General features: G+C 45.5%; 1 protein-coding gene across 3 annotated transcripts in view; it reads right to left on the reverse strand.

Moving 5' to 3' along the window:
• Positions 1-23,891, reverse strand: part of LOC121290187 (actin filament-associated protein 1-like) — a 367,344-nt gene that overhangs the window by 231,242 nt on the left and 112,211 nt on the right. The gene's annotated exons all lie outside the window — the stretch shown is intronic.

Consider the following 23,891-nt stretch of genomic DNA (forward strand, 5'->3'; position numbering starts at 1 on the left):
CACACTCTCGAGGGACATCTTGTAAATACTGACACACTCTCCGGGGACATTCTGTAAATACTGACACACACCCCCTGGATATTCCGCAAACACAGACACACTATCCAGGGACATCCTGTAAACGCTGACACACTCTCTGTGGACATCCTGCAAATACAGACACTTTCTCCGTGGATACCTTGTAAATAGTGATACACTCTGGGGCTACTTCCTGTCAATATTGACACACTATCTGGGGCCTGCGTGTAAATACTGACACACTCTCCAGGGTCATCCTGTAAATACTGACACACTCTCCGGGGACATCTTGTAAATACTGACACACTCTATTGGGACATCCTGTAAATACTGACACACTCTCCGGGGACACCCTGTAAATACTGACACACTCTCCGGGAACATCTTGTAATCACTGACACATACTCCAGGGACATCCTGTAAGTACAGACAAACTCTCTGTGGACCTCCTGTAAATACAGACAAACTCTCTGTGGATATCTTGTAAATACTGAGAAAACCTCCAGGGACATCCTGTAAATTCTGACACATTCTCTGTGGACATTCTGTAAATAGTGACACACTCTACTGGGACATCCTGTAAATAATGACACACTCTCTGTGGACATCTTGTAAATACTGACACACTCTACTGGGACATCCTGTAAATATTGACACACTCTCGAAAGGCATCCTGTAAATACTGACACACTGTCTGTGGACATCCTGTAATTACTGACACACTCTCTGTGGACATCCTGTAAATACTGACAAACTCTCTGTGAACATCATGTAAATACAGACAAACTCTCTGTGGACATCCTGTAAATACTGAGAACCCCTCCAGGGACATCCTGTAAATACTGACACACTCTTCAGGGATATCCTGTAAATACTGACACACTCTCCGGGGACATTCTGTAATTACTGACACACTCTCCAGGGACATCCTGTAAATACTGACACACTCTCCAGGGACATCTTGTAAATACTGACACACTCTCCGGGGACATTCTGTAAATACTGACACGCTCTCCAGGGACATCCTGTAAATTCTGACACAATCTCCAGCATCATCCTGTAAATACTGACACACTCCCCCTGGATATTCCGCAAACACAGACACACTATCCAGGGACATCCTGTAAACGCTGACACACTCCCCGTGGACATCCTGCAAATACAGACACACTCTCCGTGGATACCCTGTAAATAGTGATACACTCTGGGTGTACTTCCTGTCAATATTGACACACTGTCCGGGGCCTGCGTGTAAATACTGACACACTCTCCAGGGTCATAGTGTAAATAGTGACACACTCTCCGGGGACATCTTGTAAATACTGACAGACTTTACTGGGACATCCTGTAAATACTGACACACTCTACTGGGACATCCTGTAAATACTGACACACTCCCCCTGGATATTCCGCAAACACAGACACACTATCCAGGGACATCCTGTAAACGCTGACACACTCTCCGTGGATATCCGGCAAATACAGACACACTCTCCGTGGATACCCTGTAAATAGTGATACACTCTGGGTGTACTTCCTGTCAATATTGACACACTATCCGGGGCCTGCATGTAAATACTGACACACTCTCCATGGTCATACTGTAAATACTGACACACTCTCCGGGGACATCTTGTAAATACTGACACACTCTACTGGGACATCCTGTAAATATTGACACACTCTCCAAAGGCATCCTGTAAATACTGACACACTGTCTGTGGACATCCTGTAATTACTGACACACTCTCTGTGGACATCCTGTAAATACTGACAAACTCTCTGTGAACATCATGTAAATACAGACAAACTCTCTGTGGACATCCTGTAAATACTGAGAACCCCTCCAGGGACATCCTGTAAATACTGACACACTCTTCAGGGATATCCTGTAAATACTGACACACTCTCTGATGACATTCTGTAATTACTGACACAGTCTCCAGGGACATCCTGTAAATACTGACACACTCTCCAGGGACATCTTGTAAATAGTGACACACTCTCCAGGGACATCCTGTAAATACTGACACACTCTCCAGGGACATCTTGTAAATAGTGACACACTCTCCGGGGACATTCTGTAAATACTGACACGCTCTCCAGGGACATCCTGTAAATTCTGACACAATCTCCAGCGTCATTCTGTAAATACTGACACACTCCCCCTGGATATTCCGCAAACACAGACACACTATCCAGGGACATCCTGTAAACGCTGACACACTCTCCGTGGACATCCTGCAAATACAGACAAACTCTCCGTGGATACCCTGTAAATAGTGATACACTCTGGGTGTACTTCCTGTCAATATTGACACACTATCCGGGGCCTGCGTGTAAACACTGACACACTCTCCAGGGTCATAGTGTAAATACTGACACACTCTCCGCGTTCATCTTGTAAATACTGACAGACTCTACTGGGACATCCTGTAAATACTGACACACTCTATTGGGACATCTTGTAAATACTGACACGCTCTCCGGGGACACCCTCTAAATACTGACACACTCTCCGGGGATATCCTGTAATCACTGACACATACTCCAGGGACATTCTGCAAATACAGACAACCTCTCTGTGGACATCCTGTAAATACAGACAAACTCTCTGTGGACGTCCTGTAAATACTGAGAACCCCTCCAGGGACATCCTGTAAATACTGACACACTCTTCAGGGATATCCTGTAAATACTGACACACTCTCCGGGGACATTCTGTAATTACTGACACACTCTCCAGGGACATCCTGTAAATACTGACACACTCTCCAGGGACATCTTGTAAATACTGACACACTCTCCGGGGACATTCTGTAAATACTGACACGCTCTCCAGGGACATCCGGTATATACTGACACACTCTCCAGGGACATCCTGTAAATACTGACACACTCTCCAGGGACATCCTGTAAATACTGACACACTCTCCAGAGACATCTTGTAAATAGTGACACACTCTCCAGGGACATCGTGTAAATACTGACACACTCTCGGGACATCTTGTAAATACTGACACTCTCCGGGGACATTCTGTATATACTGACACTCTCCGGGGACATTCTGTATATACTGACACACTCTCCAGGGACATCCGGTATATACTGACACACTCTCCAGGGACATCCTGTAACTACTGACACACTCCCCCTGGATATTCCGCAAACACAGACATATTATCCAGGGACATCCTGGAAACGCTGACACACTCTCCGTGGATACTCTGTAAATAGTGATACACTCTGGGGGTACTTCCTGTCAATATTGACACACTATCCGGGGCCTGCATGTAAATACTGACACACTCTCCATGGTCATCCTGTAAATACTGACACACTCTCCGGGGACATCTTGTAAATACTGACACACTCTAGTGGGACATCCTGTAAATATTGACACACTCTCGAAAGGCATCCTGTAAATACTGATACACTCTACTGGGACATCGTGTAAATACTGACACACTCTCGAGGGACATCTTGTAAATACTGACACACTCTCCGGGGACATTCTGTAAATACTGACACACTCTCCAGGGACATCCTGTATATACTGACACACTCTCCAGGGACATCCTGTAAATACTGACACACTCCCCCTGGATATTCCGCAAACACAGACACACTATCCAGGGACATCCTGTAAACGCTGACACACTCTCTGTGGACATCCTGCAAATACAGACACTTTCTCCGTGGATACCTTGTAAATAGTGATGCACTCTGGGGCTACTTCCTGTCAATATTGACACACTATCTGGGGCCTGCGTGTAAATACTGACACACTCTCCAGGGTCATCCTGTAAATACTGACACACTCTCCGGGGACATCTTGTAAATACTGACACACTCTATTGGGACATCCTGTAAATACTGACACACTCTCCGGGGACACCCTGTAAATACTGACACACTCTCCGGGAACATCTTGTAATCACTGACACATACTCCAGGGACATCCTGCAAGTACAGACAAACTCTCTGTGGACCTCCTGTAAATACAGACAAATTCTCTGTGGATATCTTGTAAATACTGAGAAAACCTCCAGGGACATCTTGTAAATACTGACACACTCTCCGGGGACATTCTGTAAATACTGACACGCTCTCCAGGGACATCCGGTATATACTGACACACTCTCCAGGGACATCCTGTAAATACTGACACACTCTCCAGGGACATCCTGTAAATACTGACACACTCTCCAGAGACATCTTGTAAATAGTGACACACTCTCCAGGGACATCGTGTAAATACTGACACACTCTCCAGGGACATCTTGTAAATACTGACACTCTCCGGGGACATTCTGTATATACTGACACTCTCCGGGGACATTCTGTATATACTGACACACTCTCCAGGGACATCCGGTATATACTGACACACTCTCCAGGGACATCCTGTAACTACTGACACACTCCCCCTGGATATTCCGCAAACACAGACATATTATCCAGGGACATCCTGGAAACGCTGACACACTCTCCGTGGATACTCTGTAAATAGTGATACACTCTGGGGGTACTTCCTGTCAATATTGACACACTATCCGGGGCCTGCATGTAAATACTGACACACTCTCCATGGTCATCCTGTAAATACTGACACACTCTCCGGGGACATCTTGTAAATACTGACACACTCTAGTGGGACATCCTGTAAATATTGACACACTCTCGAAAGGCATCCTGTAAATACTGATACACTCTACTGGGACATCGTGTAAATACTGACACACTCTCGAGGGACATCTTGTAAATACTGACACACTCTCCGGGGACATTCTGTAAATACTGACACACTCTCCAGGGACATCCTGTATATACTGACACACTCTCCAGGGACATCCTGTAAATACTGACACACTCCCCCTGGATATTCCGCAAACACAGACACACTATCCAGGGACATCCTGTAAACGCTGACACACTCTCTGTGGACATCCTGCAAATACAGACACTTTCTCCGTGGATACCTTGTAAATAGTGATGCACTCTGGGGCTACTTCCTGTCAATATTGACACACTATCTGGGGCCTGCGTGTAAATACTGACACACTCTCCAGGGTCATCCTGTAAATACTGACACACTCTCCGGGGACATCTTGTAAATACTGACACACTCTATTGGGACATCCTGTAAATACTGACACACTCTCCGGGGACACCCTGTAAATACTGACACACTCTCCGGGAACATCTTGTAATCACTGACACATACTCCAGGGACATCCTGCAAGTACAGACAAACTCTCTGTGGACCTCCTGTAAATACAGACAAATTCTCTGTGGATATCTTGTAAATACTGAGAAAACCTCCAGGTACATCCTGTAAATGCTGACACATTCTCTGTGGACATCCTGAAATAGTGACACACTCTACTGGGACATCCTGTAAATAATGACACACTCTCTGTGGACATCCTGTAAATACTGACACACTCTCTGTGGACATCCTGTAAATAATGACAAACTCTCTGTGGACATCCTGTAAATACAGTCAAACTCTCTGTGGACATCCTGTAAATACTGAGAAACCCTCCAGGGACATCCTGTAAATACTGACACACTCTCCAGGGACATCCTGTAAATACTGACACACTCTCCGGGGACATTGTTTAATTACTGACACACTCTCCCGGGACATCCTGTAAATAGTGACACACTCTCCAATGACATCTTGTAAATAGTGACACACTCTCCAGGGACATCCTGTTAATACTGACTCACTCTCCAGGGACACCCTGTAAATACTGACACACTCTCCGGGAACATCCTGTAATCGCTGACACATACTCCAGGGACATCCTGCAAGTACAGACAAACTCTCTGTGGACATCCTGTAAATACAGACAAACTCTCTGTGGACATCCTGTAAATACAGACAAACTCTCTGTGGACATCTTGTAAATACTGAGAAAACCTCCAGGGACATCCTGAAAATGCTGACACACTCTCCGGGGACCTTCTGTGAATACTGACACACTCTCCAGGGACATCCTGTAAATACTGACGCACTCTCCAGGGACATCTTGTAAATAGTGACACACTCTCCAGGGACATCGTGTAAATACTGACACACTCTCCAGGGACATCTTGTAAATACTGACACACTCTCCGGGGACATTCTGTAAATACTGACACACTCTCCAGGGACATCCGGTATATACTGACACACTCTCCAGGGACATCCTGTAACTACTGACACACTCATCCTGGATATTCCGCAAACACAGACACATTATCCAGGGACATCCTGGAAACGCTGACACACTCTCCATGGATACTCTGTAAATAGTGATACACTCTGGGGGTACTTCCTGTCAATATTGACACACTATCCGGGGCCTGCATGTAAATACTGACACACTCTCCATGGTCATCCTGTAAATACTGACACACTCTCCGGGGACATCTTGTAAATACTGACACACTCTAGTGGGACATCCTGTAAATATTGACACACTCTCGAAAGGCATCCTGTAAATACTGACACACTCTCTGTGGACATCCTGTAATTACTGTCACACTCTCTGTGGACATCCTGTAAATACTGACAAACTCTCTGTGAACATCATGTAAATACAGACAAACTCTCTGTGGACATCCTGTAAATACTGAGAACCCCTCCAGGGACATCCTGTAAATAGTGACACGCTCTCCGGGGAAATCTTGTAAATACTGTCACACCCTACTGGGACATCCTGTAAATACCGACACATTCTCTGTGGACATCCTGTAAATAGTGACACACTCTCCAAAGGCATCCTGTAAATAATGACACGCTCTCTGTGGACATCCTGTAAATACTGACACACTCTCTGTGGACATCCTGTAAATACTGACAGTCTCTCTGTGGACAACCTGTAATTACAGACAAACTCTCTGTGGACATCCTGTAAATACTGAGAAACCCTCCAGGGACATCCTGTAAATACTGACACACTCTCCGGGGACATTTTGTAATTACTGACACACTCTCCGGGGACATTGTGTAATTACTGACACACTCTCCCGGGACATCCTGTAAATAGTGACACACTGTCCAATGACATCTTGGAAATAGTGACACACTCTCCAGGGACATCCTGTTAATACTGACACACTCTCCAGGGACATCTTGTAAATACTGACTCACTCTCCAGGGACATCCTGTAAATACTGTCACACTCTCCAGGGACATCCTGTAAATACTGACACACTCTCGGCGGACATCCTGTAAATACTGACACACTCTCCGTGGGCATCCTATAAATACTGACACACTCTCCAGGGAAATCCTGCAAATACTGACACACTCTCCGTGGACATCCTGTAAATACTGACACACTCTCGCTGGACACCCTGTAAATACTGACACACTCTCCGGGGTCATCCTGTAAGTACTGACACACTCTCCAGGGACATTTTGTAAATACTGACACACACTCCAGGGACATCCTGTAAATACTGACACACTCTCCAGGGACATCCTGTGAATACTGACACACTCCCCCTGGATATTCCGCAAACACAGACACACTATCCAGGGACATCCTGTAAACGCTGACACACTCTCTGTGGACATCCTGCAAATACAGACACTTTCTCCGTGGATACCTTGTAAATAGTGATACACTCTGGGGCTACTTCCTGTCAATATTGACACACTATCTGGGGCCTGCGTGTAAATACTGACACACTCTCCAGGGTCATCCTGTAAATACTGACACACTCTCCGGGGACATCTTGTAAATACTGACACACTCTATTGGGACATCCTGTAAATACTGACACACTCTCCGGGGACACCCTGTAAATACTGACACACTCTCCGGGAACATCTTGTAATCACTGACACATACTCCAGGGACATCCTGCAAGTACAGACAAACTCTTTGTGGACCTCCTGTAAATACAGACAAACTCTCTGTGGATATCTTGTAAATACTGAGAAAACCTCCAGGGACATCTTGTAAATTCTGACACATTCTCTGTGGACATCCTGTAAATAGTGACACACTCTACTGGGACATCCTGTAAATAATGACACACTCTCTGTGGACATCTTGTAAATACTGACACACTCTACTGGGACATCCTGTAAATATTGACACACTCTCGAAAGGCATCCTGTAAATACTGACACACTGTCTGTGGACATCCTGTAATTACTGACACACTCTCTGTGGACATCCTGTAAATACTGACAAACTCTCTGTGAACATCATGTAAATACAGACAAACTCTCTGTGGACATCCTGTAAATACTGAGAACCCCTCCAGGGACATCCTGTAAATACTGACACACTCTTCAGGGATATCCTGTAAATACTGACACACTCTCCGTGGACATTCTGTAATTACTGACACACTCTCCAGGGACATCCTGTAAATAGTGACACACTCTCCAATGACATCTTGTAAATAGTGACACACTCTCCAGGGACATCCTGTTAATACTGACTCACTCTCCAGGGACACCCTGTAAATACTGACACACTCTCCGGGAACATCCTGTAATCGCTGACACATACTCCAGGGACATCCTGCAAGTACAGACAAACTCTCTGTGGACATCCTGTAAATACAGACAAACTCTCTGTGGACATCCTGTAAATACAGACAAACTCTCTGTGGACATCTTGTAAATACTGAGAAAACCTCCAGGGACATCCTGAAAATGCTGACACACTCTCCGGGGACCTTCTGTGAATACTGACACACTCTCCAGGGACATCCTGTAAATACTGACGCACTCTCCAGGGACATCTTGTAAATAGTGACACACTCTCCAGGGACATCGTGTAAATACTGACACACTCTCCAGGGACATCTTGTAAATACTGACACACTCTCCGGGGACATTCTGTAAATACTGACACACTCTCCAGGGACATCCGGTATATACTGACACACTCTCCAGGGACATCCTGTAACTACTGACACACTCATCCTGGATATTCCGCAAACACAGACACATTATCCAGGGACATCCTGGAAACGCTGACACACTCTCCGTGGATACTCTGTAAATAGTGATACACTCTGGGGGTACTTCCTGTCAATATTGACACACTATCCGGGGCCTGCATGTAAATACTGACACACTCTCCATGGTCATCCTGTAAATACTGACACACTCTCCGGGGACATCTTGTAAATACTGACACACTCTAGTGGGACATCCTGTAAATATTGACACACTCTCGAAAGGCATCCTGTAAATACTGACACACTCTCTGTGGACATCCTGTAATTACTGTCACACTCTCTGTGGACATCCTGTAAATACTGACAAACTCTCTGTGAACATCATGTAAATACAGACAAACTCTCTGTGGACATCCTGTAAATACTGAGAACCCCTCCAGGGACATCCTGTAAATAGTGACACGCTCTCCGGGGAAATCTTGTAAATACTGTCACACCCTACTGGGACATCCTGTAAATACCGACACATTCTCTGTGGACATCCTGTAAATAGTGACACACTCTCCAAAGGCATCCTGTAAATAATGACACGCTCTCTGTGGACATCCTGTAAATACTGACACACTCTCTGTGGACATCCTGTAAATACTGACAGTCTCTCTGTGGACAACCTGTAATTACAGACAAACTCTCTGTGGACATCCTGTAAATACTGAGAAACCCTCCAGGGACATCCTGTAAATACTGACACACTCTCCGGGGACATTTTGTAATTACTGACACACTCTCCGGGGACATTGTGTAATTACTGACACACTCTCCCGGGACATCCTGTAAATAGTGACACACTGTCCAATGACATCTTGGAAATAGTGACACACTCTCCAGGGACATCCTGTTAATACTGACACACTCTCCAGGGACATCTTGTAAATACTGACTCACTCTCCAGGGACATCCTGTAAATACTGTCACACTCTCCAGGGACATCCTGTAAATACTGACACACTCTCGGCGGACATCCTGTAAATACTGACACACTCTCCGTGGGCATCCTATAAATACTGACACACTCTCCAGGGAAATCCTGCAAATACTGACACACTCTCCGTGGACATCCTGTAAATACTGACACACTCTCGCTGGACACCCTGTAAATACTGACACACTCTCCGGGGTCATCCTGTAAGTACTGACACACTCTCCAGGGACATCCTGTAAATACTGACACACACTCCAGGGACATCCTGTAAATACTGACACACTCTCCAGGGACATCCTGTGAATACTGACACACTCCCCCTGGATATTCCGCAAACACAGACACACTATCCAGGGACATCCTGTAAACGCTGACACACTCTCTGTGGACATCCTGCAAATACAGACACTTTCTCCGTGGATACCTTGTAAATAGTGATACACTCTGGGGCTACTTCCTGTCAATATTGACACACTATCTGGGGCCTGCGTGTAAATACTGACACACTCTCCAGGGTCATCCTGTAAATACTGACACACTCTCCGGGGACATCTTGTAAATACTGACACACTCTATTGGGACATCCTGTAAATACTGACACACTCTCCGGGGACACCCTGTAAATACTGACACACTCTCCGGGAACATCTTGTAATCACTGACACATACTCCAGGGACATCCTGCAAGTACAGACAAACTCTCTGTGGACCTCCTGTAAATACAGACAAATTCTCTGTGGATATCTTGTAAATACTGAGAAAACCTCCAGGGACATCCTGTAAATGCTGACACATTCTCTGTGGACATCCTGTAAATAGTGACACACTCTACTGGGACATCCTGTAAATAATGACACACTCTCTGTGGACATCCTGTAAATACTGACACACTCTCTGTGGACATCCTGTAAATAATGACAAACTCTCTGTGGACATCCTGTAAATACAGTCAAACTCTCTGTGGACATCCTGTAAATACTGAGAAACCCTCCAGGGACATCCTGTAAATACTGACACACTCTCCAGGGACATCCTGTAAATACTGACACACTCTCCGGGGACATTGTTTAATTACTGACACACTCTCCCGGGACATCCTGTAAATAGTGACACACTCTCCAATGACATCTTGTAAATAGTGACACACTCTCCAGGGACATCCTGTTAATACTGACTCACTCTCCAGGGACACCCTGTAAATACTGACACACTCTCCGGGAACATCCTGTAATCGCTGACACATAATCCAGGGACATCCTGCAAGTACAGACAAACTCTCTGTGGACATCCTGTAAATACAGACAAACTCTCTGTGGACATCCTGTAAATACAGACAAACTCTCTGTGGACATCTTGTAAATACTGAGAAAACCTCCAGGGACATCCTGAAAATGCTGACACACTCTCCGGGGACCTTCTGTGAATACTGACACACTCTCCAGGGACATCCTGTAAATACTGACGCACTCTCCAGGGACATCTTGTAAATAGTGACACACTCTCCAGGGACATCGTGTAAATACTGACACACTCTCCAGGGACATCTTGTAAATACTGACACACTCTCCGGGGACATTCTGTAAATACTGACACACTCTCCAGGGACATCCGGTATATACTGACACACTCTCCAGGGACATCCTGTAACTACTGACACACTCATCCTGGATATTCCGCAAACACAGACACATTATCCAGGGACATCCTGGAAACGCTGACACACTCTCCATGGATACTCTGTAAATAGTGATACACTCTGGGGGTACTTCCTGTCAATATAGACACACTATCCGGGGCCTGCATGTAAATACTGACACACTCTCCATGGTCATCCTGTAAATACTGACACACTCTCCGGGGACATCTTGTAAATACTGACACACTCTAGTGGGACATCCTGTAAATATTGACACACTCTCGAAAGGCATCCTGTAAATACTGACACACTCTCTGTGGACATCCTGTAATTACTGTCACACTCTCTGTGGACATCCTGTAAATACTGACAAACTCTCTGTGAACATCATGTAAATACAGACAAACTCTCTGTGGACATCCTGTAAATACTGAGAACCCCTCCAGGGACATCCTGTAAATAGTGACACGCTCTCCGGGGAAATCTTGTAAATACTGTCACACCCTACTGGGACATCCTGTAAATACCGACACATTCTCTGTGGACATCCTGTAAATAGTGACACACTCTCCAAAGGCATCCTGTAAATAATGACACGCTCTCTGTGGACATCCTGTAAATACTGACACACTCTCTGTGGACATCCTGTAAATACTGACAGTCTCTCTGTGGACAACCTGTAATTACAGACAAACTCTCTGTGGACATCCTGTAAATACTGAGAAACCCTCCAGGGACATCCTGTAAATACTGACACACTCTCCGGGGACATTTTGTAATTACTGACACACTCTCCGGGGACATTGTGTAATTACTGACACACTCTCCCGGGACATCCTGTAAATAGTGACACACTGTCCAATGACATCTTGGAAATAGTGACACACTCTCCAGGGACATCCTGTTAATACTGACACACTCTCCAGGGACATCTTGTAAATACTGACTCACTCTCCAGGGACATCCTGTAAATACTGTCACACTCTCCAGGGACATCCTGTAAATACTGACACACTCTCGGCGGACATCCTGTAAATACTGACACACTCTCCGTGGGCATCCTATAAATACTGACACACTCTCCAGGGAAATCCTGCAAATACTGACACACTCTCCGTGGACATCCTGTAAATACTGACACACTCTCGCTGGACACCCTGTAAATACTGACACACTCTCCGGGGTCATCCTGTAAGTACTGACACACTCTCCAGGGACATCCTGTAAATACTGACACACACTCCAGGGACATCCTGTAAATACTGACACACTCTCCAGGGACATCCTGTGAATACTGACACACTCCCCCTGGATATTCCGCAAACACAGACACACTATCCAGGGACATCCTGTAAACGCTGACACACTCTCCGTGGACATCCTGCAAATACGGACACACTCTCCGTTGATAACCTGTAAATAGTGATACACTCTGGGGGTACTTCCTGTCAATATTGACACACTATCCGGGGCCTGCGTGTAAATAATGACAAACTCTACTGGGACATCCCATAAATACTGACACACTCTACTGGGACATCTTGTAAATACTGACACGCTCTCCGGGGTCACCCAGTAAATACTGACACACTCTCCGGGGACATCCTGTAATCACTGACACATACTCCAGGGACATCCTGCAAATACAGACAGCCTCTCTGTGGACATCCTGTAAATACAGACAAACTCTCTGTGGACATCCTGTAAATATTGAGAAACCCTCCAGGGACATCTTGTAAATACTGACACATTCTCTGTGGACATCTTGTAAATACTGACACACTCACCAGGGACATCTTGTAAATAGTGACACACTCTCCAGGGACATCCTGTAAATACTGACACACTCTACAGGGACATTCTGTAAATACTGACACACTCTCCGGGGACATTCTGTAAATACTGACACGCTCTCCAGGGACATCCTGTAAATTCTGACACAATCTCCAGCATCATCCTGTAAATACTGACACACTCCCCCTGGATATTCCGCAAACACAGACACACTATCCAGGGACATCCTGTGAACGCTGACACACTCTCCGTGGACATCATGCAAATACAGACACACTCTCCGTGGATAACCTGTCAATTGTGATACAATCTGGGGGTACTTCCTGTCAATATTGACACACTATCCAGGGCCTGCGTGTAAATACTGACACACTCTCCAGGGTCATACTGTAAATACTGACACACTCTCCGGGGACATCTTGTAAATACTGACACACTCTACTGGGACATCCTGGAAATACTGGCACACTCTACTGGGACATCTTGTAAATACTGACACACTCTACTGGGACATCTTGTAAATACTGACACACACTACTGGGACATCCTCTAAATATTGACACACTCTCCAAAGGCATCCTTTAAATACTGACACACTCTTTGTGGAAATCCTGTAAATACTGACACACTCTGTGTGGACATCCTATAAATACTGACACACTCTCCGGGGACATCATGTAAATACTGACACACTCTACTGGGACATCCTGTTTATACTGACACACTCTCCAGGGACATCCTGTAAATACTGACACACTCCCCCTGGATATTCCGCAAATACAGTCACACTATCCAGGGACATCCTGTATATACTGACACACTCTCCAGGGACATCCTGTAAATACTGACACACTCTTCGTGGTCATCCTCCAAGTACAGACACTTTCTCCGTGGATACCCTGTAAATAGTGATACACTCTGGGGCTACTTCCTGTCAATATTGACACACTATCTGGGCCCTGCGTGTAAATACTGACACACGCTCCAGGGTCATCCTGTAAATACTGACACACTCTCCGGGGACATCTTGTAAATACTGACACACTCTACTGGGACATCCTGTAAATACTGACACACTCTCCGAGGACACCCTGTAAATACTGACACACTCTCCGGGAACATCCTGTAATTACTGACACATACTCCAGGGACATCCTGCAAGTACAGACAAACTCTCTGTGGACATTCTGTAAGTACAGACAAACTCTCTGTGGACATCTTGTAAATACTGTGAAAAGCTCCAGGGACATCCTGTAAATACTGACACATTCTCTCTGGACATCCTGTAAATACTGACACACTCTCTGTGGACATCCTGTAAATAATGACAAACTCTCTGTGGACATCCTGTAAATACAGACAAACTCTCTGTGGACATCCTGTAAATACTGAGAAACCCTCCAGGGACATCCTGTAAATAATGACAAAATCTCTGTGGACATCCTGTAAATACTGAGAAACCCTCCAGGGACATCCTGTAAATACTGACACACTCTCCGGGGACATTCTGTAATTACTGACACACTCTCCAGGGACATCCTGTAAATACCGACACACTCTCCGGGGACATTGTGTAATTACTGACACACTCTCCCGGGACATCCTGTAAATAGTGACACACTCTCCAATGACATCTTGTAAATAGTGACACACTCTCCAGGGACATCCTGGTAATACTGACACACTCTACTGGGACATCCTGTAAATACTGACACACTCTTCGAGGACACCCTGTAAATACTGACACACTCTCCGGGAACATCCTGTAATTACTGACACATACTCCAGGGACATCCTGCAAGTACCGACAAACTCTCTGTGGACATCCTGTAAGTACAGACAAACTCTCTGTAGACATCTTGTAAATACTGTGAAAAGCTCCAGGGACATCCTGTAAATACTGACACATTCTCTCTGGACATCCTGTAAATACTGACACACTCTCTGTGGACATCCTGTAAATAATGACAAACTCTCTGTGGACATCCTGTAAATACAGACAAACTCTCTGTGGACATCCTGTAAATACTGAGAAACCCTCCAGGGACATCCTGTAAATAATGACAAACTCTCTGTGGACATCCTGTAAATACAGACAAACTCTCTGTGGACATCCTGTAAATACTGAGAAACCCTCCAGGGACATCCTGTAAATACTGACACACTCTCCGGGGACATTCTGTAATTACTGACACACTCTCCAGGGACATCCTGTGAATACCGACACACTCTCCGGGGACATTGTGTAATTACTGACACACTCTCCCGGGACATCCTGTAAATAGTGACACACTCTCCAATGACATCTTGTAAATAGTGACACACTCTCCAGGGACATCCTGTTAATACTGACACACTCTCCAGGGACATCTTGTAATTACTGATACACTCTCCGGGGACATTCTGTAAATACTGACAGACTCTCCAGGGACATCCTGTAAAGACTGACACACTCTCCAGGGACATCCTGTGAATACTGACACACTCCCCCTGGATAGTCCGCAAACACAGACAGACTATCCAGGGACATCCTGGAAACGCTGACACACTCTCCGTGGACATTCTGCAAATACAGACACACTCTCCGTGGATAACCTGTAAATTGTGATACACTCTGGGGGTACTTCCTGTCAATACTGACACACTATCCAGGGCCTGCGTGTAAATACTGACACACTCTCCAGGGTCATACTGTAAATACTGACACACTCTCCGGGGACATCTTGTAAATACTGACTCACTCTACTGGGACATTCTGTAAATACTGGCACACTCTGCAGGGACATCTTGTAAATACTGACACACTCTACTGGGACATACTGTAAATACTGACACACTCTACTGGGACATCCTCTAAATATTGACACACTCTCCAAAGGCATCCTGTAAATACTGACAGACTCTCCAGGGACATCCTGTAAAGACTGACACACTCTCCAGGGACATCCTGTGAATACTGACACACTCCCCCTGGATAGTCCGCAAACACAGACAAACTATCCAGGGACATCCTGGAAACGCTGACACACTCTCCGTGGACATTCTGCAAATACAGACACACTCTCCGTGGATAACCTGTAAATTGTGATACACTCTGGGGCTACTTCCTGTCAATACTGACACACTGTCCAGGGCCTGCGTGTAAATACTGACACACTCTCCAGGGTCATACTGTAAATACTGACTCACTCTCCGGGGACATCTTGTAAATACTGACTCACTCTACTGGGACATCCTGTAAATACTGGCACACTCTGCAGGGACATCTTGTAAATACTGACACACTCTACTGGGACATACTGTAAATACTGACACACTCTACTGGGACATCCTCTAAATATTGACACACTCTCCAAAGGCATCCTGTAAATACTGACACACTCTCTGTGGACATCCTATAAATACTGACAAACTCTCTCTGGACATCCTGTAAATACAGACAAACACTCTGTGGACATCCTGTAAATACTGAGAAACCCTCCAGGGACATCCTGTAAATACTGACACACTCTCCGGGGACATCTTGTTAATAGTGACACACTCTCCAGGGACATCCTGTAAATACTGACACACTCTCCAGGGACATCTTGTACATACTGACACACTCTCCGGGGACATTCTGTAAATACTGACACACTCTCCAGGGACATCCTGTAAATTCTGACACCCTCTCCAGGGTCATCCTGTAAATACTGACACACTCCCCCTGGATATTCCGCAAACACAGACACACTATCCAGGGACATCCTGTAAACGCTGACACACTCTCTGTGGACAACCTGCAAATACAGACACTTTCTCCGTGGATACCTTGTAAATAGTGATGCACTCTGGGGCTACTTCCTGTCAATATTGACACACTATCTGGGGCCTGCGTGTAAATACTGACACACTCTCCAGGGTCATCCTGTAAATACTGACACACTCTCGGGGGACATCTTGTAAATACTGACACACTCTATTCGGACATCCTGTAAATAATGACACACTCTCTGTGGACATCCTGTAAATACTGACACACTCTCTGTGGACATCCTGTAAATAATGACAAACACTCTGTGGACATCCTGTAAATACAGTCAAACTCTCTGTGGCCATCCTGTAAATACTGAGAAACCCTCCAGGGACATCCTGTAAATACTGACACACTCTCCAGGGACATCCTGTAAATACTGACACACTCTCCGGGGACATTGTGTAATTACTGACACACTCTCCCGGGACATCCTGTAAATACTGACACACTCTCCAATGACATCTTGTAAATAGTGACACACTCTCCAGGGACATCCTGTTAATACTGACTCACTCTCCAGGGACACCCTGTAAATACTGACACACTCTCCGGGAACATCCTGTAATCGCTGACACATACTCCAGGGACATCCTGCAAGTACAGACAAACTCTCTGTGGACATCCTGTAAATACAGACAAACTCTCTGTGGACATCTTGTAAATACTGAGAAAACCTCCAGGGACATCCTGAAAATGCTGACACACTCTCCGGGGACCTTCTGTGAATAATGACACACTCTCCAGGGACATCCTGTAAATACTGACGCACTCTCCAGAGACATCTTGTAAATAGTGACACACTCTCCAGGGACATCGTGTAAATACTGACACACTCTCCAGGGACATCTTGTAAATACTGACACTCTCCGGGGACATTCTGTAAATACTGACACACTCTCCAGGGACATCCGGTATATACTGACACACTCTCCAGGAACATCCTGTAACTACTGACACACTCCCCCTGGATATTCCGCAAACACAGACATATTATCCAGGGACATCCTGGAAACGCTGACACACTCTCCGTGGATACTCTGTAAGTAGTGATACACTCTGGGGGTACTTCCTGTCAATATTGACACACTATCCGGGGCCTGCATGTAAATACTGACACACTCTCCATGGTCATCCTGTAAATACTGACACACTCTCCGGGGACATCTTGTAAATACTGACACACTCTAGTGGGACATCCTGTAAATATTGACACACTCTCGAAAGGCATCCTGTAAATACTGATACACTCTACTGGGACATCGTGTAAATACTGACACACTCTCGAGGGACATCTTGTAAATACTGACACACTCTCCGGGGACATTCTGTAAATACTGACACACTCTCCAGGGACATCCTGTATATACTGACACACTCTCCAGGGACATCCTGTAAATACTGACACACTCCCCCTGGATATTCCGCAAACACAGACACACTATCCAGGGACATCCTGTAAACGCTGACACATTCTCTGTGGACATCCTGCAAATACAGACACTTTCTCCGTGGATACCTTGTAAATAGTGATACACTCTGGGGCTACTTCCTGTCAATATTGACACACTATCTGGGGCCTGCGTGTAAATACTGACACACTCTCCAGGGTCATCCTGTAAATACTGACACACTCTCCGGGGACATCTTGTAAATACTGACACACTCTATTGGGACATCCTGTAAATACTGACACACTCTCCGGGGACACCCTGTAAATACTGAAACACTCTCCGGGAACATCTTGTAATCACTGACACATACTCCAGGGACATCCTGTAAGTACAGACAAACTCTCTGTGGACCTCCTATAAATACAGATAAACCCTCTGTGGATATCTTGTAAATACTGAGAAAACCTCCAGGGACATCCTGTAAATGCTGACACATTCTCTGTGGACATCCTGTAAATAGTGACACACTCTACTGGGACATCCTGTAAATAATGACACACTCTCTGTGGACATCCTGTAAATACTGACACACTCTCTGTGGACATCCTGTAAATAATGACAAACTCTCTGTGGACATCCTGTAAATACAGTCAAACTCTCTGTGGACATCCTGTAAATACTGAGAAACCCTCCAGGGACATCCTGTAAATACTGACACACTCTCCAGGGACATCCTGTAAATACTGACACACTCTCCGGGGACATTGTTTAATTACTGACACACTCTCCCGGGACATCCTGTAAATAGTGACACACTCTCCAATGACATCTTGTAAATAGTGACACACTCTCCAGGGACATCCTGTTAATACTGACTCACTCTCCAGGGACACCCTGTAAATACTGACACACTCACCGGGAACATCCTGTAATCGCTGACACATACTCCAGGGACATCCTGCAAGTACAGACAAACTCTCTGTGGACATCCTGTAAATACAGACAAACTCTCTGTGGACATCTTGTAAATACTGAGAAAACCTCCAGGGACATCCTGAAAATGCTGACACACTCTCCGGGGACCTTCTGTGAATACTGACACACTCTCCAGGGACATGCTGTAAATACTGACACACTCTCCAGGGACATCTTGTAAATAGTGACACACTCTCCAGAGACATCATGTAAATACTGACACACTCTCCGGGGACATTCTGTAAATACTGACACACTCTCCGGGAACATTCTGTAAATACTGACACACTCTCCAGGGACATCCAGTATATACTGACACACTCTCCAGGGACATCATGTAAATACTGACACCCTCCCCCTGGATATTCCGCAAACACAGACACACTCTCCTGGGACATCCTGTAATCGCTGACACACTCTCCGTGGACATCCTGCAAATACAGACACACTCTCCGTGGATATTCTGTAAATAGTGATGCACTCTGGGGGTACTTCCTGTCAATATTGACACACTATCCGGGGCCTGCATGTAAATACTGACACATTCTCCTTGGTCATACTGTAAATACTGACACACTCTTCGGGGACATGTTGTAAATGCTGACACACTCTACTGGGACTCCTGTAAATACTGACACACTCTACTGGGACATCCTGTAAATACTGACACACTCTCCGGGGACATGTTGTAAATGCTGACACACTCTACTGGGACATCCTGTAAATACTGACACACTCTACTGGGACATCTTGTAAATACTGACACACTCTCCGGGGACACCCTGTAAATTCTGACACACTCTCCAGGGACATCCTGTAATCACTGACCCATACTCCAGGTACATCCTGCAAATACAGACAACCTCTCTGTGGACATCCTGTAAATACTGAGAAACCCTACAGGGACATCCTGTAAATACAGACACATTCTCTGTGGACATTCTGTAAATACTGACACACTCTCCAAAGGCATCCTGTAAATACTGACACATTCTCTGTGGACATCCTGTAAATACTGACACACTCTCTGTGGACATCCTGTAAATACTGACAAACTCTCTGTGGACATCCTGTAAATACAGAGAACTCTCTGTGGACATCCTGTAAATACTGAGAAACCCTCCAGGGACATCGTGTAAATACTGACACACTCTCCAGGGACACCTGTAAATACTGACACACTCTCCGGGGACATTCTGTAATTACTGAGACCCTCTCCAGAGACATCCTGTAAATACTGAAACACTCCCCCTGGATATTCCGCAAACACAGACACACTATCCAGGGACATCCTGTAAACGCTGACACACTCTCCGTGGACATCCTGCAAATACAGACACACTCTCCGTGGATAACCTGTGAATTGTGATACACTCTGGGGGTACTTCCTGTCAATATTGACACACTATCCAGGGCCTGCGTGTAAATACTGACACACTCTCCAGGGTCATACTGTAAATACTGACACACTCTCCGGGGACATCTTGTAAATACTGACACACTCTACTGGGACATCCGGTAAATACTGGCACACTCTACTGGGACATCCTGTAAATACTGACACACTCTCCTGGGACATCTTGTAAATACTGACACACTCTCCGGGGACATTCTGTAAATACTGACACACTCTCCAGGGACATCCGGTATATACTGACACACTCTCCAGTGGCATCCTGTAAATACTGACACACTCCCCCTGGATATTCTGCAAACACAGACACACTATCCAGGGACATCCTGTAAACGCTGACACACTCTCCGTGGACATCCTGCAAATACAGACACACTCTCCGTGGATAACCTGTGAATTGTGATACACTCTGGGGGTACTTCCTGTCAATATTGACACACTATCCGGGGCCTGCATGTGAATACTGACACACTCTCCATGGTCATACTGTAAATACTGACACACTCTCCGGGGATATCTTGTAAATACTGACACACTCTACTGGGACATCCTGTAAATACTGACACACTCGACTGGGATATTTTGTAATTACTGACACTCTCTCCGGGACACCCTGTAAATTCTGACACACTCTCCAGGGACATCCTGTAATCACTGACACATACTCCAGGTATATCCTGCAAATACAGGCAACCTCTCTGTGGACATCCTGTAAATACAGACACACTCTTTGTGGACATCCTGTAAATACAGACAAATTCTCTGTGGACATTCTGTAAATACTGAGAAACCCTCCAGGGACATCCTGTAAATACTTGCACACTCTCCTGGGACATTCTGTAATTACTGACACACTCTCCAGGGACATCCTGTAAATACTGACACATTCTCTGTGGACATTCTGTAAATACTGACACACTCTTCAACGGCATCCTGTAAATACTGACACATTCTCTGTGGACATCCTGCAAATACTGACACACTCTCTGTGGACATCCTGTAAATATGACAATCTCTCTGTGGACATCCTGTAAATACAGACAACTCTCTGTGGACATCCTGTAAATACTGAGAAACCCTCCTGGGACATCCTGTAAATACTGAAACACTCTCCAGGGACACCTGTAAATACTGACACACTCTCCGGGGACATTCTGTAATTACTGTCACACTCTCCAGAGACATCCTGTAAATACTGACACACTCCCCCTGGATATTCCGCAAAAACAGACACACGATCCAGGGACATCCTGTGAACGCTGACACACTCTCCGTGGACATCATGCAAATACAGACACACTCTCCGTGGATAACCTGTCAATTGTGATACACTCTGGGAGTACTTCCTGTCAATATTGACACACTATCCAGGGCCTGCGTGTAAATACTGACACACTCTCCAGGGTCATACTGTAAATACTGACACACTCTCCGGGGACATCTTGTAAATACTGACACACTCTACTGGGACATCCTGTAAATACTGGCACACTCTACTGGGACATCTTGTAAATACTGACACACTCTGCTGGGACATCCTGTAAATACTGACACACTCTCCAGGGACCTCTTGTAAATACTGACACACTCTCCGGGGACATTCTGTAAATACTGACACACTCTCCAGGGACATGCTGTAAATACTGACACACTCTCCAGGGACATCTTGTAAATAGTGACACACTCTCCAGGGACATCTTGTAAATACTGACACACTCTACTGGGACATCCTGTAAATACTGACACACTCTCCAGGGACATCATGTAAATACTGACACACTCTCCGGGGACATTCTGTAAATACTGACACACTCTCCGGGGACATTCTGTAAATACTGACACACTCTCCAGGGACATCCGGAATATACTGACACACTCTCCAGGGACATCCTGTAATTGCTGACACACTCTCCGTGGACATGCTGCAAATACAGACACACTCTCCGTGGATATTCTGTAAATAGTGATGCACTCTGGGGGTACTTCCTGTCAATATTGACACACTATCCGGGGCCTGCATGTAAATACTGACACATTCGCCTTGGTCATATTGTAAATACTTACCCACTCTCCGGGGACATGTTGTAAATGCTGACACACTCTACTGGGACATCCTGTAAATACTGACACACTCTACTGGGACATCTTGTAAATACTGACACACTCTCCGGGGACACCCTGTAAATTCTGACACACTCTCCAGGGACATCCTGTAATCACTGACCCATACTCCAGGTACATCCTGCAAATACAGACAACCTCTCTGTGGACATCCTGTAAATACTGAGAAACCCTACAGGGACATCCTGTAAATACAGACACATTCTCTGTGGACATTCTGTAAATACTGACACACTCTCCAAAGGCATCCTGTAAATACTGACACATTCTCTGTGGACATCCTGTAAATACTGACACACTGTGGACATCCTGTAAATACTGACAAACTCTCTGTGGACATCCTGTAAATACAGAGAACTCTCTGTGGACATCCTGTAAATACTGAGAAACCCTCCAGGGACATCGTGTAAATACTGACACACTCTCCAGGGACACCTGTAAATACTGACACACTCTCCGGGGACATTCTGTAATTACTGAGACACTCTCCAGAGACATCCGGTAAATACTGACACACTCCCCCTGGATATTCCGCAAACACAGACACACTATCCAGGGACATCCTGTAAACGCTGACACACTCTCCGTGGACATCCTGCAAATACAGACACACTCTCCGTGGATAACCTGTGAATTGTGATGCACTCTGGGGGTACTTCCTGTCAATATTGACACACTATCCAGGGCCTGCGTGTAAATACTGACACACTCTCCAGGGTCATACTGTAAATACTGACACACTCTCCGGGGACATCTTGTAAATACTGACACACTCTACTGGGACATCCTGTAAATACTGGCACACTCTACTGGGACATCTTGTAAATACTGACACACTCTACTGG

This window comes from Carcharodon carcharias, chromosome 17, assembly GCF_017639515.1.
Source record: "Carcharodon carcharias isolate sCarCar2 chromosome 17, sCarCar2.pri, whole genome shotgun sequence".
Taxonomy (NCBI): Eukaryota; Metazoa; Chordata; class Chondrichthyes; order Lamniformes; family Lamnidae; genus Carcharodon; species Carcharodon carcharias.